Consider the following 25877-nt stretch of genomic DNA (forward strand, 5'->3'; position numbering starts at 1 on the left):
AAGCTGTTACTGAACAGCTTCTGTAACAAAAACGCCTGGAAAACCGCTCTGAACTGCCGTTTTTCAGGGCGGTTTGTGTTTTTCCTATACTTTACATTGGAGGCAGAAACGCTGCCGCAATCCAAAAAATGCCTCACCCCGGGAGTATGCGTTTCAGCAAAACGCCTCCCGCTCTGGTGTCCACCACCCCATTAAAATACATTACCCTAGCGTATCCGCAGCCGTAAGCGGATCTGAAAACGCGACCGAACCGCTCTGGTGTGCACTAGGCCTAACACTGTTCCCTGAAAGCCTGGTTTTGGCGGTGAAGCGGGCGTGACATACTGCATCGCTAATACCAATATACAGTGTGTAACCGGCCTCACTCTAACCAATTACCTGTTTTTTAAAGGGAACCTGAACTGAGTAAAATAATTTAAAATAAACACATGATGTAGCTGCAAATGAATATTACATACTAACCTCACTGTCAGTTCCTCTCAGAAGCTCACCATTTTTTTCTTACAGTGATCCCTTCCAGCTCTGACAAAATTTTGTCAGAACTGAAATATACCAGTTGCTGTCAGCTATACATCAACAGCTGTCAGTTACAATTAAATGTGCAAGGTAATGTCCATGTTTCCCTATGGCTCAAGTGGGTGATATTACAGTTTATACCGTGTGCTGACCAGGAAGCTGTTATAGGGTAATAGCCATTTTCAAAATGGAGGACAGAGAAATGCATTGATCGCAGTGGACAAATGGGACGCAGGAGAGGAGAAAGAGATTGATGAGCAGACTACGTGGGAGGTAAGTATGACCTGTGTATGGTTATTTTGACTTTTTATTTTCAGTACAGGTTCTCTTTAAAGGAGGAGGCTGAGAGAGGGCAGTTGTTCATCTTTGGGAATTTCTGAACTGAAGAAGCATGAGGTAGTTTCTTTCTTTCTTTCTTTTTTTTTTTGCCAAAACTTTTTTTATTTCCTTAAAAAACTTTTTAAGAATAATTAATTTAAAATCAAATAAAAATCTATAACTAAAGTGAGGTTATAAAACTTGGAAGCAGCGAAGCCTCGTCTTGTGCTGCAGTCGTTCTGGCGCTGCGCGGGGCGGGCGGACGCGCTCACAATACCGAAGCCGGTATAAAAAGGGCCCCCCTGCCGAGAGACTTTCAGCTGTACAGATGCCTCCCCCGGCGCCCGCAAAGAAAGTTAACCAAAAGATGTTAAAAAGGTGATAATGCGAACGAGACGCTGGATGGGTATTAGTCCTGTTACCATGGCAGCCACTTTATCCATGAAAAGATGGAGGCCAGTTGCCAAGGCAACCGCAGGGCCCGAGGTAATGCTATAATTTTAGGCCACGCGTCATTCTCCCACCGTTGAGGGCGAGATTTCGATGGCTATGGGAACGGCTTGACACCTTAGCCGGGTACAGGTGAAGTTCTGGAACGTCGGGGGTTAAGGAACCCCAGAGAGGGTGATTGCTGTGAAATAAAAGAAAACTGAATTCCGAGGCGTCGGCGTCGCAGTCTGGAAGTGTTAGCAGCCGTCACTGCGCCACGGGGGACCCGACACTGCGATAATGCCTTCCTGGTTCAAGAACTGACAGAGGTTAAAGGGGCACTCCGCGCGATAATGGCAAACAGCAAACGCCAACGCTGTGCGACTTTCCACCTGCTGGTATAAATGAAACAACAGCACCAGCTGCTGAAGAACTACAGTGTCCAGCATCTCCCCCTGGCCAGTGGAAAAAAGCACATAAATCCAGGCACATCACCTCAAGCTAGGATATTTAAATAAGTTATTAGGGAGGTGCAAAAAGGGGATGTGGTCAGCAAAATGGCAAAGTCAGTTAACCCTTCGCACCCTCGCATGCAAATGTTCACACAAATGCATTCACAGGAATCAATCATCCAGGCACCGCTGCTATCCCTACAGCTAAGGTCAAAGTCGGGGTCTTAGTACAAAAGAATACATTCTCTTGCATGGTCACCTACACTGCGCAAAAGTACCCCGGTATTTGTAGGTGTCCTAACTCTGGCCCTGTAACATGACAGAGAATCCCCCCTAGACTCCCTCTCCTCAGGGGGGATTCTCTGGGTTTTCTTAAGCTTTTCCTGAACGGCAGATAGACTTGGCAACTGCCATTCAGGGAATGCTTTTGAAAACAAAGAAAACACTGAGAAGTCCCCCCCCCCCCCTCCCCATTAGTAGATAGACTAGTCCAAACCTTCAGTTCAGTCAGATTTTAACTGCTTACTTTTTTCACTGGAGAGGTCCTTTAAGATAATGTTCTGAACTGTAAAAGCTAGTGAAAACCTGACAGATCTGACAGGTTTTGGACTAGTCCATCTCCCCTTGGGGTGTGCTCAGCTATTTCTTTCTTTACAAAATAATTTACTGAACTGCAGTTGCTCAGTCCAACTGCAAAGTGAGCAAACGAGTAGGGAGGCCAGCTCACATCTTTGTATAGATCCTTTCCAGGGAGTGCTTTTGTAAAGAATAAAAGGAGACACTGAGAATCTTCCAGGAGCAGATTGACTAGTCCAAAATCTGTCAGATTTCTCAACTTTTGACATTGTGAGTGACAGCAACATAGAAAAAAAATGTAATTTATACTATGTGTTACTCCGGGAGGAAAATACATTTTAAATGGATGTATTTAAAATGTTATATTATTTTTGCAATAGTGGTCCTTTAAGAAGGAACTTTAACAAAAAAAGAGGGAAAACATAATTCAAAACATTACAAAGTGAGAAGTTAAAAAATATAAGAGAAATCAAGAAATGATTGAAATTCGCCATGTAAATTGTTCATATTGTTTGATCCATAATCAGCCTGCAGGTCATCATCTTTACTACTGGCTGACATGAAAAAAACAAAACAAAACAGGCAGCACCAACTGCCATTATTGATAACTGCAGCCACTACCAATGCGATAGGCAAAGGTTGTTTTTTTTAAAGATATACATGTGCACAGAGGGAGATACTGATTGCTTGGCAGTTGGAAACAGCTGTTATTTCCCACAATGCCAGGGCCGCCTTCAGGGCATCACAGGTGGGAATGGAGTACGGGCCCGAGTGAATCTGGGGCCCGGCGAACAATGCCACAAACATGGCATGCAAACATGTAAATTGCAGGCGCTGCTCGTAGGATTACATGTGTCACAGTGCTTTGCTAATCACTGGCGATCACGTTAAATGTAGGGGGCTCCCCTCAAATATGGGGGGGGGGAGTGAGGGGGCCCAGAAGGTTTTCCCAGTATGGGGGCCCAGACATTGCTGATGTCAGCCCTGCTCAATGCAACACGGCTCACAGAAAGGAAATTGCCAAGACATTGGTCCTGACGTCACACAGTGGGAGGAGTTTCACAACAATATCAGCCATGCAGAACCCTTAGGTCCTGACGTCACACTGTGGGAGGGGTTTCCCCATAATGGCCCCCATTCTGGTAGCTATGTGAGGTAAATATTTTTTGTAGTTATAATACCTCATAAGGTATTTTCCTCCTTTTGTTTTAGCAATTCTGAAAGATTTCTCCATTTCCGCACATGAGGTAAGACATGAGGTAAATGCATAAAGTGAGGTAAAACATGAGGTATTTCAGCTGTAAGCATGCAGTAAATAAATAATAGTAGTCTTTAATTGTCTTCCATAAGTTAGGATAGTCTTTGGAAGATGTTTTTTTTTTTTTTTTTTTTTTTTTTTTTTTTTTTGGGGGGGGGGGGGGGGGTGTATTTGATTATATAGCAACCTATGAAAAATATATTTATAGACTTCCCTTATAAAAAAAAAAATCCAGTAAATATTTGGTGTTTTATTTCTACTATTCTTTTCTATTACACAGCCTGAATGGGAACGACACTAAACAGCAATAGGAACTCCACTAAAAACTGCAAAATGCATAGAAATTGACTTTACCTCCAGGAACAGGCAGGTCTTAAGGTGCATCCACGCACTTCCGAAGCCAACGACGGGTCCCTCAGACCCTCCCGCTGGGCGGACTTTCAGGCGACAGTAGCGTGTGTGTACGCACTGTCGGCGGACTGATAAAGCTGTTCCTGAATGATCCGCTGAGCTGATCGTTCAGGAACAGCCTTATCAGTCCGCCGACAGTGCGTACACACACGCTACTGACGCCTGAAAGTCCGCCCAGTGGGAGGGTCTGGCAGACCCATCGTTGGCTTCTGTAGTGAGTGTGTACGCCTCTTTTAAAACTGATCGGCAAATGATGTGCTAACATGCCCCCTAATTTCCATGGGAATAGCTATTTTCGGTTAATTACCTCATGAATTACCTCATAATTTACCTCATGAGGTAAAACATGATTAAAATCTACCAGAATTGCTAAATGTCATTACCACATGAGGTAATTTGTTTGATAACCCTACCAGAATTGAGGCCATCAGCTAAGCAGATTCCCCGATGATCTAATCGAGAAAAGGTAAACATTTTTCATTGGAAAGGGGTATCAGATACTGATTGGGATGAAGTTCAATCCTTGTTTAACCATTTCAGCCCGCAGGGATTTTTCACCTTATGCATCAGAGCAATTTTCACCTCCCATTCATTCGCTAATAACTTTATCACTACTTATGGCAATTTATTGATTTATATCTTGTTTTTCCGCCACTAATTAAGCTTTCTTTGGGTGGTACATTTTGGTAAGAATTATTTTTTTATAAATGCATTTTAACAGGATTAATAAGAAAAGGATGGAAAAAATGCATTATTTCTCAGTTTTCATCCATTATAGCTTTAAAATAATCCATGCTACCATAATTAAAACCTATGTATTTTATTTGCCCGTTTGTCTCGGTTATTATACCATTTAAATTTTATCCCTATTACAATGTATGGCGCCAATATTTTATTTGGAAATAAAGGTGCATTGTTTCCGTTTTGCTTCCATCACTATTTACAAGCTTATAATTTTAAAAAATGTTCATAGTATACCCCCTTCACGTGCATATTTAAAAAGTTCAGACCCATAGGTAACTATTTGTCTTTTTTTTTTATTTATTTTTTTTATTGTAATTTTTTTTTTCCATTAAAAATTTTATTTGATTAACATTTTGGTGTGGGAAATAAACAGTTAATTTTAAATGTGGTTATATGTGTAAATTGTAATGTAAAAAATATGTAGATGTAGTTTTACTATTTGGCCACAAGATGGCCACCTTCAGTTTTTTTTTCCTCGTTGTGCTTCTCGCTAAGCGGAAGCACAAGGGGGATGCGGAAATTTTGATGCGCAGAAAGACTGAAGCCTCTTGTAAGAGCGCTTCGTTTTTTTTGCTGGGGACACAGATCGGTGATGGGGAACCATGTTCCCGTTCACTGATTCCAGGGCTATCAGGGGACACCACGGGGGCGCGTGCGGGAGCGCGCCAAAGCGCGGCACCGCAGCAGAGCAGCCGCCCGGACGTGAGCTTCACGTCCGGGCGGCAGAAATGGTTAAAGGACCACTATCGCAAAAAACATAAAAATTAAAATATATATATATAAACATCTACATATAAAAAGTATGTTTCTCCCAGAGTAAAATTAGTCATAAATTACTTTTCTCCTATGTTGCTGTCACTTACAGTAGAAATCTGACAGATTTTGGACTAGCTCATCTCCTTAAGGGGGGTTCTCAAGGTTTTCTTTATTTTCAAAAGCACTTAGTAGTGATAGGCAGTTGCTCTGTCCAACTGCCAAAACAAATGTACAGTGAGCAGCGAGGCTGGCCAGCATCTTTGTGTAAATGTTTTTCACGGAGTGTTTTTATAAAGAACTAGTAAAAAGGCCCACCTGTTAAAAACGGGCGCTAGGTCACAGCCGCTACCCCCCGCAATGCACACACATAAGCGTTCCGCTTGCTCGTTCCCCACCACGGTCTGAAGTATATGCACACAGGGAGCTGCTTGCTTGGCAGTTGAAAAAAACTGTTATTTCCCACAATGCAATGAGAACCTCTGTGAACTACACACAGCAAACTGTCAGATCCGGCCCAGTGTCTTAACTGCCCTGGCTGCGCACATGCTCAGTACAAAAATGCCAGGGACACACACCCATTCAGTTGATGACGCAGGGACACTTGCATTTTATTGTATAGGATAAAGGGCCTGCTGAGAATCCCCTATGGAGAGATGGACTAGCCCAAAACCAGTCACTTCTGTCAGATTTCTACTACCTACTGTAAGTAACAGCAACATAGGAGACAAGTAGTTTATGGCTCATTTTACTCGGGAAGAAAAAAACTTCTTATTTGTATGAATTTACATATATTTAAAATTTAAAGATTTTCATGACAGTGGTCCTTTAAATGAAAGGACTGGAGGAAAGGCACTTAAAGAGAATCTGTATTGTTAAAATCGCTCAAAAGTAAACATACCAGTGCGTTAGGGGACATCTCCTATTACCCTCTGTCACAATTTCGCCGCTCCTCGCGGCATTAAAAGTGGTTAAAAACAGTTTTAAAAAGTTTGTTTGTAAACAAACAAAATGGCCACCAAAACAGGAAGTAGGTTGATGTACAGTATGTCCACACATAGAAAATACATCCATACACAAGCAGGCTGTATACAGCATTCCTTTTGAGTCTCAAGAGATCATTTGTGTGTTTGTTTCCCCCTGCAGCTATCTTCCACTGAAGTGTCAGGCTGTTTCTTCCTGCAGAGTGCAGACAGCTCTGTCTGTATGTAATTCCTCTGTATGTGAAAGCCCAGCCAGCTCAGAGGAGGATTTATCCAGCTTGTAAAAGATAAGAGAGAAGAGAGAAGCTGCACTAATCTAAATATCACACAGGCAGTGTGCAGAGAGGGGCCTGGAAGGGTGAGTTCATAGCAGAACCACAACACTGAATAACTTGGCAGCCTTCCAGACACAGGCTGACAAGTCTGACAGGGGAAAGATACATTGATTTATTACAGAGACAGTGATAGTATAAAGTGCTGCAGTTAGCCAGAACACATTAGAATAGCTTTTGGAACTTGTAGGATGATAAAAAACAGGATGCAATTTTTGTTACGGAGTCTCTTTAAGGGGTAGTTGCCTGCAGTAGCCATTTTGCCATTGCTGGAGAGAGGCAGAAAGGACCGGCTCCCGGCTCCTCAGACTCCCAGCTCTGACGTGAAGTTTGACTTTGTGTCAGGCATCACGCCTGACTAGAAGAGCGCTGTGACCCCGGGGGTCAGCCAGTAAACAGAACACCTCCAATTAACAAGCTGCTAAGCGTACAGGTGCCAGTAACACCTGCATGCAGACGTTGTCACTTCGCTACTCTCCAATTATCTCCAACATCTCCAGAGAGACAACCGCAGAAAAAAAAAATCAGGAAAACCAGAGAGACGGAAATAGAGCCAGCAATACAATACGAGCGTCCAGAGTACAGAGCTCACAGGACTACACAGAGGTAATTGGATGGTCGTGTGTCAGATGCACCTTGTGGTGCGAGCAACATATCTACACAACCAGGCCTCATCCACAGCTGCTTTTATGGGAACAGATGGTGGAGTCCATGCTAGGGGACATTAGTAAGAGGGGCGCCTCTCCCTTCCTGTTCCTGTAACACAGAGTCCCACTGTGTGTCCTGAGCGGCACTCACGGGGCAAAGGGGAAAAATAGGTCATACAAATCTGAGGAAGGGTTACATATTTTCTCACTTTATTAAACAATAAAATAAACATCTTGATGCACTCATTCTTCCAGGCAACTATACTGGCTGCCTATACTGGGGGGCAACTATACTGGCTGCCTATACTGGGGGGCAACTATACTGGCTGCCTATACTGGGGGGCAACTATACTGGATGCCTATACTGGGGGGAAACTATACTGGCTGCCTATACTGGGGGGAAACTATACTGGCTGCCTATACTGGGGGGCAAATATACTGGCTGCCTATACTGGGGGGCAACTATACTGGCTGCCTATACTTGGGGGAAACTATACTGGCTGCCTATACTGGGGGGAAACTATACTGGATGCCTATACTGGGGGGAAACTATACTGGCTCCCTATACTGGGGGGCAACTATACTAGATGCCTATACTGGGGGGAAACTATACTGGCTGCCTATACTGGGGGCAACTATACTGGCTGCCTATACTGGGGGGCAACTATACTGGCTGCCTATACTGGGGGGCAAATATACTGGCTGCCTATACTGGGGGGCAACTATACTGGCTGCCTATACTGGGGGGCAACTATACTAGATGCCTATACTGGGGGGAAACTATACTGGCTGCCTATACTGGGGGGAACTATACTGGCTGCCTATACTGGGGGGCAACTATACTGGCTGCCTATACTGGGGGGGCAAATATACTGGCTGCCTATACTGGGGGGCAACTATACTGGCTGGGGGGCAACTATACTAGATGCCTATACTGGGGGGAAACTATACTGGCTGCCTATACTGGGGGGAAACTATACTGGCTGCCTATACTGGGGGCAACTATACTGGCTGCCTATACTGGGGGGCAACTATACTGGATGCCTATACTGGGGGGAAACTATACTGGCTGCCTATACTGGGGGGAAACTATACTGGCTGCCTATACTGGGGGGCAAGCATACTGGATGCCTATACTGGGGGGCAACTATACTGGCTGCCTATACTGGGGGGCAACTATACTGGATGCCTATACTGGGGGGAAACTATACTGGCTGCCTATATTGGGGGGAAACTATACTGGCTGCCTATACTGGGGGGAAACTATACTGGCTGCCTATACTGGGGGGCAACCATACTGGATGCCTATCCTGGGGGAAAACTATACTGGCTGCCTATACTGGGAGAAACTGTACTGGCTGCCTATACTGGGGGGCAACTATACTGGCTGCCTATACTGGGGGGCAACTATACTGGCTGCCTATACTGGGGGGAAACTATACTGGCTGCCTATACTGGGGGGCAAATATACTGGCTGCCTATACTGGGGGGCAACTATACTAGATGCCTATACTGGGGGGAAACTATACTGGCTGCCTATACTGGGGGGAAACTATACTGGCTGCCTATACTGGGGGCAACTATACTGGCTGCCTATACTGGGGAGCAACTATACTGGATGTATATACTGGGGGGAAACTATACTGGCTGCCTATACTGGGGGGCAACTATACTGGATGCCTATACTGGGGGGAAACTATACTGGATGCCTATACTTGGGGGGAAACTATCCTGGCTGCCTATACTGGGGGGGAAACTATAGTGGCTGCCTATACTGGGGGGGAAACTATAGTGGCTGCCAATACTGGGGGGCAACTGTACTGGCTGCCTATACTGGGGGGAAACTATACTGGCTGCCTATACTGGGGGCAACTATACTGGCTGCCTATACTGGGGGCAACTATACTGGATGCCTATACTGGGGGGCAACTATACTGGATGCCTATACTGGGGGGCAACTATACTGGCTGCCTATACTGGGGGGCAACTATACTGGATGCCTATACTGGGGGGAAACTATACTGGCTGCCTATACTGGGGGGAAACTATACTGGCTGCCTATACTGGGGGGCAACCATACTGGATGCCTATACTGGGGGGCAACTATACTGGCTGCCTATACTGGGGGGCAACTATACTGGATGCCTATACTGGGGGGAAACTATACTGGCTGCCTATACTGGGGGGCAACTATACTGGCTGCCTATACTTGGGGGAAACTCTACTGGCTGCCTATACTGGGGGGCAACCATACTGGTTGCCTATCCTGGGGGGAAACTATACTGGCTGCCTATACTGGGGGGCAACTATACTGGCTGCCTATACTGGGGGGGGAAACTATACTGGCTGCCTATACTGGGGGGCAACTATACTGGCTGCCTATACTGGGGGAAAACTATACTGGCTGCCTATACTGGGGGAAACTGAACTGGCTGCCTATACTGGGGGGCAACTATACTGGCTGCCTATACTGGGGGGCAACTATACTGGCTGCCTATACTGGGGGAAAACTATACTGGCTGCCTATACTGGGGGAAAACTATACTGGCTGCCTATACTGGGGGAAACTGAACTGGCTGCCTATACTGGGGGGCAACTATACTGGCTGCCTATACTGGGGGGCAACTATACTGGCTGCCTATACTGGGGGGAAACTATACTGGCTGCCTATACTGGGGGGCAAATATACTGGCTGCCTATACTGGGGGGCAACTATACTGGCTGCCTATACTGGGGGGCAACTATACTAGATGCCTATACTGGGGGGAAACTATACTGGCTGCCTATACTGGGGGGAAACTATACTGGCTGCCTATACTGGGGGCAACTATACTGGCTGCCTATACTGGGGGGCAACTATACTGGCTGCCTATACTGGGGGGAAACTATACTGGATGCCTATACTGGGGGGAAACTATACTGGCTGCCTATACTGGGGGGCAACTATACTGGATGCCTATACTGGGGGGAAACTATACTGGCTGCCAATACTGGGGGGCAACTATACTGGCTGCCTATACTGGGGGGCAACTATACTGGCTGCCTATACTGTGGGGAAACTATACTGGCTGCCTATACTGGGGGGCAACTATACTGGCTGCCTATACCGGGGGTCAACTATACTGGCTGCCTATACTGGGGGGAAACTATACTGGCTGCCTATACTGGGGGGGGGGGGCAACTATACTGGATGCCTATACTGGGGGGAAACTATACTGGCTGCCTATACTGGGGGGCAACTATACTGGCTGCCTATACTCGGGGGCAACTATACTGGGGGTCAACTATACTGGCTGCCTATACTGGGGGGCAACTATACTAGATGCCTATACTGGGGGGAAACTATACTGGCTGCCTATACTGGGGGCAACTGTACTGGCTGCCTATACTGGGGGGAAACTATACTGGCTGCCTATACTGGGGGCAACTATACTGGCTGCCTATACTGGGGGCAACTATACTGGATGCCTATACTGGGGGGCAACTATACTGGATGCCTATACTGGGGGGAAACTATACTGGCTGCCTATACTGGGGGGGCAACTATACTGGCTGCCTATACTGGGGGGAAACTATACTGGCTGCCTATACTGGGGGGGCAACTATACTGGCTGCCTATACTGGGGGGCAACTATACTGGATGCCTATACTGGGGGGAAACTATACTGGCTGCCTATACTGGGGGGAAACTATACTGGCTGCCTATACTGGGGGGCAACCATACTGGATGCCTATACTGGGGGGCAACTATACTGGCTGCCTATACTGGGGGGCAACTATACTGGATGCCTATACTGGGGGGAAACTATACTGGCTGCCTATACTGGGGGGCAACTATACTGGCTGCCTATACTGGGGGGCAACTATACTGGCAGCCTATACTGGGGGGGGGGGAACTATACTGGCTGCCTATACTGGGGGGCAACTATACTGGCTGCCTATACTGGGGGAAAACTATACTGGCTGCCTATACTGGGGGAAACTGAACTGGCTGCCTATACTGGGGGGCAACTATACTGGCTGCCTATACTGGGGGGCAACTATACTGGCTGCCTATACTGGGGGGCAACTATACTGGCTGCCTATACTGGGGGGAAACTATACTGGCTGCCTATACTGGGGGGCAAATATACTGGCTGCCTATACTGGGGGGCAACTATACTGGCTGCCTATACTGGGGGGCAACTATACTAGATGCCTATACTGGGGGGAAACTATACTGGATGCGTATACTGGGGGGAAACTATACTGGCTGCCTATACTGGGGGCAACTATACTGGCTGCCTATACTGGGGGGCAACTATACTGGCTGCCTATACTGGGGGGCAACTATACTGGCTGCCTATACTGTGGGGAAACTATACTGGATGCCTATACTGGGGGGAAACTATACTGGCTGCCTATACTGGGGGGCAACTATACTGGCTGCCTATACTGGGGGGCAACTATACTGGCTGCCTATACTGGGGGGAAACTATACTGGATGCCTATACTGGGGGGAAACTATACTGGCTGCCTATACTGGGGGGCAACTATACTGGCTGCCTATACTGGGGGGCAACTATACTGGCTGCCTATACTGGGGGGAAACTATACTGGATGCCTATACTGGGGGGAAACTATACTGGCTGCCAATACTGGGGGGCAACTATACTGGCTGCCTATACTGGGGGAAACTGTACTGGCTGCCTATACTGTGGGGAAACTATACTGGCTGCCTATACTGGGGGGCAACTATACTGGCTGCCTATACTGGGGGGCAACTATACTGGATGCCTATACTGGGGGGAAACTATACTGGCTGCCTATACTGGGGGGAACTATACTGGCTGCCTATACTGGGGGGCAACTATACTGGCAGCCTATACTGGGGGGGGGGGGAACTATACTGGCTGCCTATACTGGGGGGCAACTATACTGGATGCCTATACTGGGGGAAAACTATACTGGCTGCCTATACTGGGGGAAACTGAACTGGCTGCCTATACTGGGGGGCAACTATACTGGCTGCCTATACTGGGGGGCAACTATACTGGCTGCCTATACTGGGGGGAAACTATACTGGCTGCCTATACTGGGGGGCAAATATACTGGCTGCCTATACTGGGGGGCAACTATACTGGCTGCCTATACTGGGGGGCAACTATACTAGATGCCTATACTGGGGGGAAACTATACTGGCTGCCTATACTGGGGGGAAACTATACTGGCTGCCTATACTGGGGGCAACTATACTGGCTGCCTATACTGGGGGGCAACTATACTGGCTGCCTATACTGGGGGGAAACTATACTGGATGCCTATACTGGGGGGAAACTATACTGGCTGCCTATACTGGGGGGCAACTATACTGGATGCCTATACTGGGGGGAAACTATACTGGCTGCCAATACTGGGGGGCAACTATACTGGCTGCCTATACTGGGGGGCAACTATACTGGATGCCTATACTGGGGGGAAACTATACTGGTTGCCTATACTGGGGGGCAACTATACTGGCTGCCTATACCGGGGGTCAACTATACTGGCTGCCTATACTGGGGGGAAACTATACTGGCTGCCTATACTGGGGGGGGGGGGCAACTATACTGGATGCCTATACTGGGGGGAAACTATACTGGCTGCCTATACTGGGGGGCAACTATACTGGCTGCCTATACTGGGGGGCAACTATACTGGGGGTCAACTATACTGGCTGCCTATACTGGGGGGCAACTATACTGGCTGCCTATACTGGGGGAAACTGTACTGGCTGCCTATACTGTGGGGAAACTATACTGGCTGCCTATACTGGGTGGCAACTATACTGGCTGCCTATACTGGGGGGCAACTATACTGGAGGTCAACTATACTGGCTGCCTATACTGGGGGGAAACTATACTGGATGCCTATACTGGGGGGGGGGGGCAACTATACTGGATGCCTATACTGGGGGGAAACTATACTGGCTGCCTATACTGGGGGGAAACTATACTGGCTCCCTATACTGGGGGGCAACTGTACTGGCTGCCTATACTGGGGGGCAACTATACTGGCTGCCTATACCGTGGGGAAACTATACTGGCTGCCTATACTGGGGGGAAACTATACTGGCTGCCTATACTGGGGGGAAACTGTACTGGCTGCCTATACTGTGGGGAAACTATACTGGCTGCCTATACTGGGGAGCAACTATACTGGCTGCCTATACTGGGGGGCAACTATACTGGGTGCCTATACTGGGGGTCAACTATACTGGCTGCCTATACTGGGGGGAAACTATACTGGCTGCCTATACTGGGGGGGCAACTATACTGGATGCCTATACTGGGGGGAAACTATCATGGCTGCCTATACTGGGGGGTAAACTATACTGGCTGCCTATACTGGGGGGCAACTATACTGGCTGCCTATACTGTGGGGAAACTTTACTGGCTGCCTATACTGGATGCCTATACTGGGGGGTAAACTATACTGGCTGCCTATACTGGGGGGAAACTATACTGGCTGCCTATACTGGGGGGCAACTATACTGGCTGCCTATACTGGGGGGCAACTATACTGGGGGTCAACTATACTGGCTGCCTATACTGGGGAGCAACTATACTGGCTTCCTATACTGGGGGGGCAACTATACTGGCTGCCTATACTGGGGGGGAACTATACTGGCTGCCTATACTGGGGGGAAAATATACTGGCTGCCTATACTGGGGGGCAACTATACTGGCTGCCTATACTGGGGGGGGGGAAACTATACTGGCTGCCTATACTGGGGGGAAACTATACTGGCTGCCTATACTGGGGAACAACTATACTGGCTGCCTATATCGTGGGAAAACTATACTGGCTGCCTATACTGGGGGGAAACTATACTGGCTGCCTATTCTGGGGGAAACTATACTGGCTGCCTATACTGGGGGGCAACTATACTGGCTGCCTATACTGGGGGGAAACTGTACTGGCTGCCTATACTGGGGGGCAACTATACTGGCTGCCTATACTGGGGGGAAACTATACTGGCTGCCTATACTGGGGAGCAACTATACTGGCTGCCTATACTGGGGGGCAACTATACTGGCTGCCTATACTGGGGGGCAACTATACTGGCTGCCTATACTGGGGGGGAAACTATACTGGCTGCCTATACTGGGGGGAAAATATACTGGCTGCCTATACTGGATGCCTATACTGGGGGGGGGAACTATACTGGCTGCCTATACTGGGGGGGGGGGGAACTATACTGGCTGCCTATACTTGGGGAAACTGTACTGGCTGCCTATACTGTGGGGCAACTATACTGGATGCCTATACTGGGGGGGGGAAACTATACTGGTTGCCTATACTGGGGGGCAACTATACTGGCTGCCTATACTGGGGGGCAACTATACTGGCTGCCTATACTGGGGGGAAACTATATTGGCTGCCTATACTGTGGGGAAACTATACTGGCTGCCTATACTGTGGGGAAACTATACTGGATGCCTATACTGGGGGGCAACTATACTGGCTGCCTATACTGGGGGGAAACTATATTGGCTGCCTATACTGTGGGGAAACTATACTGGCTGCCTATACTGGGGGGAAACTATATTGGATGCCTATACTGTGGGGAAACTATACTGGCTGCCTCTACTGGGGGGCAACTATACTGGCTGCCTATACTGGGGGGCAACTATACTGGCTGCCTATACTGGGGGAAACTATATTGGATGCCTATACTGTGGGGAAACTATACTGGCTGCCTATACTGGGGGGCAACTATACTGGCTGCCTATACTGGGGGGAAACTATATTGGCTGCCTATACTGTGGGGAAACTATACTGGCTGCCTATACTGTGGGGAAACTATACTGGATGCCTATACTGGGGGGCAACTATATTGGCTGCCTATACTGGGGGGAAACTATATTGGCTGCCTAAACTGTGGGGAAACTATACTGGCTGCCTATACTGGGGGGCAACTATACTGGCTGCCTATACTGGGGGGCAACTATACTGGCTGCCTATACTGTGGGGAAACTATACTGGATGCCTATACTGGGGGGCAACTATACTGGCTGCCTATACTGGGGGGAAACTATACTGGCTGCCTATACTGGGGACAACTATACCTGGCTGCCTATACTGGGGGCAACTATACTGGCTGCCTATACTGGGGACAACTATACCTGGCTGCCTATACTGGGGGCAACTATACTGGCTGCCTATACTGGGGACAACTATACCTGGCTGCCTATACTGGGGGCATCTACAGGGTTTGGACAAAATAATGGAAACACCTAACATTTTGGCATCATAATCTTTGAACATGTTTTAAACAATTAAATCTTGACATATGTTAATTGTTTTTGTTTATTATTTTTGTTATTTGATATGTTTAATTAAAATAATTGTTTTTTACTGATATTTAAACCAAAGTTGGTTATAATTTATAAATATGGCAGATCTCTCAGACTTTCAAAGAGGCCATATTGTTGGTGCTCGTATGGCAGGCGCTACTGTAACAGAATCTGCCCCAATGTTTGGCATTTCAAGAGGTACTGTCTCAAAAGTAATGACTGCCTTTGAAAGAGAAGGAAAAACGTCCTCCACAAAGCACAGTTGTGGCCAAAAGTCGAATTTGTCTTAAGCTGGCCACTAATGGTCCAATTTGTAGCGAAAAATCGTTCGAGCGATCAGAAATTCTGATCAGATTGGTTGTAAATAATCTCCATTGGTGGACACAATCGATTATGAACGAGTGAAAAAAAAATGTCGCCCGAATGAATTTTCGTCGAACGAAAATTTGGATTTTCTTGGTGGTCGTGATAGATAGGAAGCAAAGATCGGTTAGTTGATGGTGTAGTGAACAATTTTTCGTCCGATCAGAATTTCTGATCGCTCGAACGATTTTTCACTAGAAATTGGACCGTTAGTGGCCAGCTTTAGAGAGACAGTCGGACTCTAAATCGAATTGTTAGAAAAGCTTTGAAGACCACGGCTCTTAAAATCACTGCAGAGCTGAATGAACACCTACAAAACCCAGTTTCCACAAAAACTATTCGTTGGGAGCTGCACAAATCTGGATTCCATGGAAGAACTGCAATTAGAAAACCTCTGCTCTCAAAGACAAATGTTTCAAAGCGTTTAGATTGGTGTAGAAACCACCAGAATTGGTCCCTCAAGCAGTGGAAAAATTTGATTTTCTCTGACGAATCATCGTGCACCATATTTCCGACCTCCAGCCGAGTGTACATTTGGAGAAAGCCGAAAGATTTCATCCAGACTGCCTTCTCCCAACCGTAAAACATGGCGGGGGTTCTGTGATCTGGGGTGCTATTTCTTGGAAATCCACCGGGCCAATGATTTCCCTTCATGGAAGAATTAACAGCCGAGACTATGAGGCAATTTGGGCGACCAAGTTCATCCTATGGTTCAAGAACTGTTTCCGGAGGGGAATGCCAGCTTTCAAGAAAATAATGCCCCGATCCATACAGCTAGAATTATTAAAGAATGGCACAAGGAACATTCTAATGAAGTTGAGCTTCTCATCTGGCCACCACAATCCTCAGACCTCAACATTATTGAGCATTTATGGTCCTTAGAGATTCAGGTAAGAAGTCGATTTCCGCCGTCATCATCTCTAAAAGAACTGGAGGGTGTTTTAACTGAAGAATGGGCTAAAATTCCTTTGGAAACAATTCACAATTTGTATAAATCAATACCTCGGAGAATTGAGGCTGTAATTGCCTCAAAACGTGGACCTACACCATATTAGAATATATTATGTTAATTTTCAAGGTGTTTTCATTATTTTGTCCAACCCCTGTATATCTGGCTTCCTATTAAGGGGGCACCTATACCTGGCTACCTACCTGGTAATATTGAGGGTAGATTTTTTTAGGTCGCACCGCAGCTATTGTACGTGGTGCAAATTATCGGGTGATTTGGGATAATTGCTGATTTGGGGGGGCATCCTCATAAGTTTGCCTAAAAGTCAAGAACCCGGCCCTGGATGCTCTGATGTCTCCAGGTCTCTCTATAGATGACCTTATTGCTCCCAACATTGCCGGATCATTAATTTAATACTGTCAGCTATAAATTATACAGGTCTTGTGGCTAGATAGATGCAGTTTAGGCACCGGTTACCTATAATTACCCATATATCCTGTATAACGTAGATGTGTCAGTAATTACTGGAATGAGTTTAGCATCCAGATTGCTCCGGGCGATGGGATGACTGGCGGTCAGCAATGAAAAACTGCCAATTGTTCCCTCGGGGTGGCTCAATCCTAATAGAGTCTTCTTTCTACAAACTGCAATTTGTGACATCAGCTCAGAATTTGATTGGTCGATTACTGAGCAGAGCAGACAGCGCTCTATAAAAGGATATCCGATAGGAATGGGAGATGGCATTTACTTACCCATGGCTTCTTCCAGCCCCTAGCAGTCTATCTGGTCCCTCGCTGCAGTTCCCCTGCTCTCCAGGGTGGCGCTGTCCCCCCCAAAAGATTCCCGATAACGGCTGTGGTTGCAGGTACTGTGCATGCTCGGGCCCCTCCGCATGCCTCTCTCGCTCAGCCTGCGCAGTTTCAGTCTGTGAACTACACAAGGGGTAAGCTCAACTGAAAGAGGCGCACGCATGGGCCTGCGTATGCACCATAGCCGCGATCACAGCTGGAGGGCAGCAGCACTAAAGTGAGGGACTCTTAGGCTGCTAGTGGCTGGAACAAGCCCCAGTGAAGTTAGGCTACATTCATAGTGGTGCCGCTTTTACTGCAATGTACCACCTACAGCAGTATTGACAGTGTGGAGGATTGGTTGTGGTATATAGGCGTGCGGCATAACACACTGACCGCCAACCATGCGCAGTAACCACTCCCCCAGCACAGGTTATTTCCCCTTAAAAACCAAAACTATTTTTACATTTCATGCTCCTCCCATTTATTCGCTAATAACTGTATCATATACAATACAAATAGGCTGCGCCACCTCGAAAAAACGAATAGTCCACTTAAAGTGAACCAGAGACGAAGCCCTGATGTATTTCACCATATATATCAGTTGGGAACATTAGAGAAAACACCTACCCTGCTCTCTGTTTCATCCTTCACTGCTCAGCCTGCCTGTTATCAGCCCTGATAAAATCCCCCACTGAGTATTCAGTCTGGCTTTACTCAGGAATCATTATAGCTGAGACTGTCTTCTCTGATGTCTTTTCAAGACCAAGCCTGCCCCCTTCTGGCTCCGCTTTCCTGTTCTGTATATTCACAGCATCACAGAGATAAGATGGGAGGAGCTGCTGATGTAAGGGTATATTGAAAAACTTTTTTTTTTAATTTATATATGTTGGTCATAAGAGTTTTTTTTAGAAATGGTGATTTCATTTTGCACACAGCCCACTAAAAAATATGCTTTTCTGTTGAACTGTGTTTGGCATGGAGTTTTAGTAAAAAAATAAATAAAAAAACACAAAAAACGGCACACCAGAGCGGCGAAAATACCAGGTATAGTATTTATTTTGTACAATCTATCGGGAGATATGTTTATTTTGTGCCAAAGCCGTCATCTCTGGTTTCCTTTAACAATACTCCACTTAAATAGTTCCGTAGGTTCGCTGTGGTATGTCCAAATCAGAAGATCAATAAGATTCAAATCCACTGCGCTCTCACATAAAGCCAATGTGTTCCCATCAAAAGAAAAAGCTATACATCGCGTAATACTGTTTCAATAACAAATAACACCATGCACTCAAATCCATGCAGTGTGAACCAGGTGCTGTCACTCATGATCCCACCACCCCACAATCAGGGAGGCTCACCGGGTTGTAGCCACCATGTTTTCCAGGTGGATCTCACATTCAATATGTATGCTTCGCCAGGCCACATCAGTGAAGCACACCAGGGTTCTGAACCAATCTCTGTTTATTCTTCAGTAAAACTTCAATAAAACATATGAAACCTTCATTGCGCAACATAAGTAAAACTTTAGATCAACATCCAAGCTTTTCGAGCCAGTTAAAAACTTACAAGCCCCCAGAGAAAATGAGGCATATGATAGCAGCAATCCTAGGGCCCTGGATGACTGCGCACTGGTTACCGGGCAGCTTCCCGCTTTCAGAATACCCCGCGCTCTCCGGGCTCCTGCTCCGCGTTCCATCGCTACTATCCTCCACTCAGAGTGATTGCGTCAGGTGTACTGGCTCCGACATAAAGCAAATAATTTTATCACCGGTATGATCTACATATTGTTTTTCTCGCCACATGCTAAGCATTATTTTCTTTTAGCTGCATTTTAAAGGGAGACATTATTTAAAAGCCCTAATTTGCAAGAGTAGTTGTGATATACCCTAATGACATACATATTAAAAAAGCTGAAACCCTAAGGTATTTATGATTTTTTTTTTACAATAACTATAGTTACACGGATAGAAGGGGGAAAATAAGGGGTTAAAATAGGGTATTTATTATTCATTAACATTTTTTAGGTGTATTTTTCTTTTTGGTCACTAGATGCCCCGTACTATCCTGTGTACTGAAAAGCACACAGGAATTAGGCCTGGTGCACACCGAGCGGTTTTTGAAGTGATCCGCAAACCGCTTCCACCTTGGAAAACGCTTGGCTAATGTATTTCAATGGGATGGTGCACACCGGCGGTTTTTAGCAAACCGCAAATGTGCCTCCTGCTGCACATTTACGGTTTGCAGAAGCGTTTCAGCCTCAATGTAAAGTATAGGAAAAGCTCAAACCGCTCTGGAAAACGCTAGATCAGGGCGGTTTTCCAGGCGGTTTTGTTACAGAAGCTGTTCAGTAACAGCTTTTACTGTAACAATATTTGTAACCTGCTACACAAAAACGCTCCCAAAAATGCTAGGCATGTTTGGAAAACCTCTCTAAACATGCCTAGAATCGCTCTGAAATCTGCTCCAAAAACCTCTAGTGTTTTGAGAATCTGCTAGTGTTTTTGGTGTGCACTGGGCCTAAGTGAGGAGCTGTGAGCCTATGCCATGGGAGAGGTATGTGGGAAGGGGGGGGGGGTCGTGCGTCGATGTAAACAGCGCAATACGTGTATCTACACCCCTGGTGCTGAAGTGCAGTCCACAGGGGCATAGATACACAATGCAGCGGTGTGGAACTGGTTAAAGGATACCTGAAAGAACTAAGAAAGATAATTGATACTACTTACGTGGAGCTTGCTCCAGCCCAATGTACACAGTTGCCTCTCTCGCCATCCTCCCTGGCCACTGTAAGACTGCAATCTAGTCCAGTACTAGGGCTCCAGTCAGGGTGCAGGTGCAGAACGCCCTCGGCAACAGGAGGGCAATGGGGGATTGCGCACACAGCTGCGCCGCACATGCGCAGTGGACCAGACTGGCGCTACTGGAGCCCTAATACCGGGCTAGATTGCAGACTAACAGAGTGGCTAGGAAGGACGGCAAGGGAGGTAACAGTGTACATGTGGCGGGAGGAAGCCCCAGGTAAGTATCAATTCTTTTTCTTACTTCATCTCAGGTCCTCTTTAACAACAAGCCTTTAACAAGTCCTCTTTAAAGAAGAAGCATACTTTTCATTGACTGTGTCCTTCTCGGTATCTGACGCAATGCCCGGGTGACGTGCAGCACTGCTTTCCCATTCTGTTGCTATCACAGGGAACGCAATGCAATGGCCACTGTGAACGGAGCCTAAATCTAGAGAACAGACACTGAGAGCCCAATATAGTGTAGTATGTACTGGTAAAGGATGAAATGATGACAAAGTATCGTTATACCCACAAAGGCCTCGTTCACATCAGGGCCGTTTCTGTGTGCTTTTCACAGCGCATTGCCCTGTGCGTTCTGCAAGGTATTGTTTTTCCCATGTAATTGAATGTGCCTGGCTCACATCTATGTGCTGCGCTGTGTTACAAAAACGTAGTGTTGCATGCATTTCAGTGCGTTGTGCTGTAAAGCGCACTTCAATGCAAGTGAATGGGTGCGCTTTTTTAGCGCATAGAAGCGCGCGTGTTTTTTTCCCCGATTGAAAAAAAATACATTTTCATATCAAACCAAAGCTTACTGCTTCTGCTACACAAAGCAAAACATGCTTTAAAAAAACCACACCACAACACACTGAAGTGCACATTAAAGCGTGCACAAACGCATGCATTTTTTATCACGCGCTTTTACACGTTTCTCAACGCACCCAGTGTGAACGAGGCAAAATGGGCTACCATTCAGGCAACCACTGTATAGGCAGGTGAGGAGATTAGACCTGTCCTCACTCAGGAATAAGAAGTCGCTCTCTGTAGATCAGAAGAAAAGGGGTATCCCGGTCCACCAGGGGTGAACTCGAACAATATACAAGTAAACAGAGGTGCCAGTAGAATAAAATGAACTATAACTTTTAAAATTAGGATAGACAGTGGTGGACTTACCTCCTCCAAAATAGACACAAAAACGTATTCAGGTTTGACAGAAAAATGTATTGATACACTCCACAGTTCTTTGCAACACGTTTCGCAGGTATGATCCTGCTTCATCAGGCAGTGAGATAGGAGCACACAGCACACAGCAATTGCCGTCAAAGTCTGTGCCACGCATCCCTGTCCAAGCCTAAATCTAATCCCACTCCCCTGCGCCTGTACCCACGTTGCAAGATCGTGGAAACAATCGCTCGTCGCTCAGAAAAATCGCTGGTCATCAAAAAACTCGCGTAATGGGTATGGACCTTAACATTTTTTCTTGCAAATACTATAGGCCAACCCCAAACCCCCCACCGCCCCCGAACCCCCATGCTCCAGCACACCCGCCATCAGGAGAAAGGTATAACGCAAACCCTGCTAGCCCCCAGCAGCTTTTGATTGTATTGTGCTGGGAATCCTCCCACCCCCTCTCCATTCTCGCTAAGTCTGGGTAAGCAGGACGTTTCGCACTGTCTCCTCCGCCAAGCTGCTATTTGGCAGAGGAAAGTAAATTTTCTCAAGCTAATGGATGCGACAACATGCTGGGCTGAAAATGACAAAGAGAAAGTCGTGTTACACGTTCCTCATTTCGCTAAAAGGAAAAAAAAGTGCCAAATTTCCTTGCATTTTCTGAAGGCGCTCCAGCGGGAGATTGATGGGGCGGGGGGTAGACTTCCGGGACGTTTGTTCCATCCTGTGGCTGGACGAGCGATAGCGTGGCACGCTGCAGGGCTGCTGCACCTAAGCCAAATCACGCCACTGATAATATTCCCGGATTCTTGTTGTTTGCAGCGACTTCCCAGAAATCTGTGCTTCACACAAGGGCCGCCATGTTGTCTCTTTCCCAAACCTATCAGTGATCAGAGCCAGTGGCATAGCAAGCGAACATGGGGCGGACGACTGAGCGAGAAAAGAGATAAGAAATAGCAAATGACAGATAACAAGAAGTTGAATTGTTCCGGTTGTCGGATTGATTTTCCAAACGACGGGGAAAAGTAGTGGAAAAGTCGTTGGAAAAATGCAATGTGTACAGAAATGTAGTACGATTTTACTTTTAACTATCTCAAAAAAGACCTGCGTCCTGCGATCTCACCAGCAGGAAGAGAAGCCCCAGAGGAGAGGAAGAAGAATGGCAGCCAACGTTGGGATCCCCGGGAGGTATGTACAAACGCCCGCTGCGCGCTATACTCTGCACACAGCCTCCAGCGGCTACCCCGAGCAGAGGTCGGGATTACCGATCTTAGCTGCAGTTTTCCACCATGACCCTAGCTCGGGATTACCGCCAAGGAGGTTAAAGGATACCCGAGGTGACGTGTGACATGATGAGATGGGACATGGGTATGTACAGTGCCAAGCACACAAATAACTATGCTGTGTTCCTTTTTTTCTTTCTCTGCCTGAAAGAGTTAAACATCAGGTATGTAAGTGACAGTTCCTGTCTAATGCTGGGAATACTTGGGTCGTTTTTTAGCTGATAGGATGGTTAGATAGATCATTTCCAACATGTCCGATAGCCGTTCGATCATTTTGGCGCTCGATTTGTCATTGAAGTGAATTGAAAAAGATAAGAAAAACAAACAGAAGATAAGAAAATCAAGTGGGCATCGAGCGGCAATAACGATTGGGCTCAGAATTAAGTGCCATGACCTGTGTATTCCCAGCATGAGTCAGACTACAGTGTGACCCTCACTGATAAGAAATTACAACTATAAAACACTTTCCTAGCAGAAAATGGCTTTTGAGAGCAGTAAAGAGATAAAAAGGATCAATAGTTCATAGATTTTAGCTCTGGCATACTTCAATGAAGGCGTCACTGAGCAAAAACAATAAAACTGTAAAAACTTAAAAAGTAGATTTAACCCTCCTGGCGGTTTATGAAAATCCGCCAGGGGGCAGCAAAGCCGTTTTTTAATTATTTTTTTTTTCATGTAGCGAGACAAGGTCTCGCTACATGATAGCCGCTGCTCAGCGGCATCCCCCCAGCCCCAGATCGGAGGCTCCACAAGTGACTGCGAGGGCGCGGGAAAGCTGCAGGGGGCTGGTAGAAGCCTCAGGTGAGTAAAACTGATTTTTTTTTTACCATTGGCTTAAAGCGGACCCAAACCAAACATTTTTTTAATTAAAAATATTTAGTTGCACCACTCTGACACATACAAAGATAAATAAACACTGCTTCAAACCTATGAGCATTTCAGTGCATGCTTTTCACCCTTCTCTTTTCATAACTAAGGTTATACTGGGGGCAGCCATTAGCAATTCCTCCTTTGCCAGACACCATCTCCTCCACCAGTCTGCCGGATTCTGTCCCGGCAATATGAAAGGAAGGGAGGGGTTCCTCCAATAAATGTAAAATATTTTATATTTGTCATCATGCAGCTGGAAAAAGGCTGCTATTTATTATTATAATTTAGAAAATATATTTTATTTCTGAAATCTTGTATTTTTAATTTGGGTCCACTTTAAGTATCCCTTTAACCCTCCTGGCGGTTTATCAAAATCCGCCAGGGGGCAGCAAAGTCATTTTTTTTAAAAAAAAAATGTTTTTCATGTAGCAAGACAACATGATAGCTGCTGCTCAGCGGCATCCCCCCAGCCCCTCCGATCGCCTCCGGCGATCGGAGATCAGGAGATCCCGTTCAAAGAACGGGATCTTCTGGAGGGCTTCCCTCGTCGTCATCGGAGTCGTGACGTCAAGGGGGACTCCGATCCACCCTACAGCGCTGCCTGGCACTGATTGGCCAAGCAGCGCACAGGGTCTGGGGGGGGGGCGGCTGCGGCGTGACGGTTAGCGGCGAATCTGCGGCGATCGGATTGCACACGCAGCTAGCACAGTGCTAGCTGCGTGTAGCAAAAAAAAAAATTATGCAAATCGGCCCAGCGGGGCCTGAGCGGTGCCTTCCGGTGGCTTAGCTCGGGCTTACCGCCAGGAAGGTTAAATAGAAAATGAAACTGTGTAACATCTTACAAAGTCATTTTTAGGAGAAGGAGGATAGATACAGTTGTTTATTTCCTTAGTTTATTTCCACCTCAGGTGTCCTCTAACTACTTTGGGAACTCCTGTAGTGAAATCTACGCTGCACTTGTGGCTGTTTAAAGAGGACCTGTAGTGAAAATGACATGAATAAAATTGCTTACTGTTTACAATATTAATTTATAGATTATTTAGTCGGTGTTTGCCCATTGTAAAATCTTCCCCCTCCCCGATTATTATTCTGAAATGTATCCCTAGTGGTAACCTCTTTAGTCCTGCCAGGTAATCTGTGAGGGATCATCCTAGAACAGTGATCTGCAAACTTGGCCCTCCAGCTGTTAAGGAACTACAATTCCCACAATGCATTGCAGGAGTAACAGCCACAGTCATGATTCATGAAGGCAAAATGCATTGTGGGACTTGTAGTTCCTTAAAGAGACTCCGTAACAAAAATTGCATCCTGTTTTTTATCATCCTACAAGTTCCAAAAGCTATTCTAATGTGTTCTGGCTTACTGCAGCACTTTGTACTATCACAGTCTCTGTAATAAATCAACTTATCTCTCTCTTGTCAGACTTGTCAGCCTGTGTCTGGAAGGCTGCCAAGTTTTTCAGTGTTGTGGTTCTGCTATGAACTCCACCTTCCAGGCCCCTCTATGCACACTGCCTGTGTGTTATTTAGATTAGAGCAGCTTCTCTCTTCTCTTTTACAAGCTGAATAAATCGTCCTCTGAGCTGGCTGGGCTTTCACATAGTGAGGAATTACAGACAAGGGCAAAGCTGTTTGCAGGAAGAAAAGAGCAGCCTGAAACTTCAGTGCATGAGAGATGCAGTGGGAAAGAAACACACAAATGATCTCTTGAGATTCAAAAGGAATGCTGTATACAGCCTGCTTGTGTATGGATGTATTTTTCTATGTGTGGACATACTGTACATCAACCTACTTCCTGTTTTGGTGGCCATTTTGTTTGTTTATAAACAAACTTTTTAAAACTGTTTTTAACCACTTTTAATGCGGCGGGGAGCGGCGAAATTGTGACAGAGGGTAATAGGAGATGTCCCTTAACGCATTGGTATGTTTACTTTTGTG

At 46.4% G+C, this 25877-nt stretch overlaps 1 protein-coding gene across 9 annotated transcripts in view; it reads right to left on the minus strand.

Annotated features, from left to right (window-relative positions):
• Window positions 1-25877, minus strand: part of DAB2IP (DAB2 interacting protein) — a 974997-nt gene that overhangs the window by 534120 nt on the left and 415000 nt on the right. The window contains exon 1 of one of the 9 annotated variants that reach the window (XM_068249032.1): window positions 5776-5886. The exons of the other annotated variants lie outside the window; for them this stretch is intronic. The gene's annotated coding sequence lies outside the window, so the exon portion shown is untranslated. Of the gene's footprint in view, window positions 1-5775; window positions 5887-25877 lie in introns of those variants that run through there. 9 annotated transcript variants of the gene reach the window in all.

Source organism: Hyperolius riggenbachi, chromosome 8 (assembly GCF_040937935.1).
Source record: "Hyperolius riggenbachi isolate aHypRig1 chromosome 8, aHypRig1.pri, whole genome shotgun sequence".
In the NCBI taxonomy this organism is placed as follows: Eukaryota; Metazoa; Chordata; class Amphibia; order Anura; family Hyperoliidae; genus Hyperolius; species Hyperolius riggenbachi.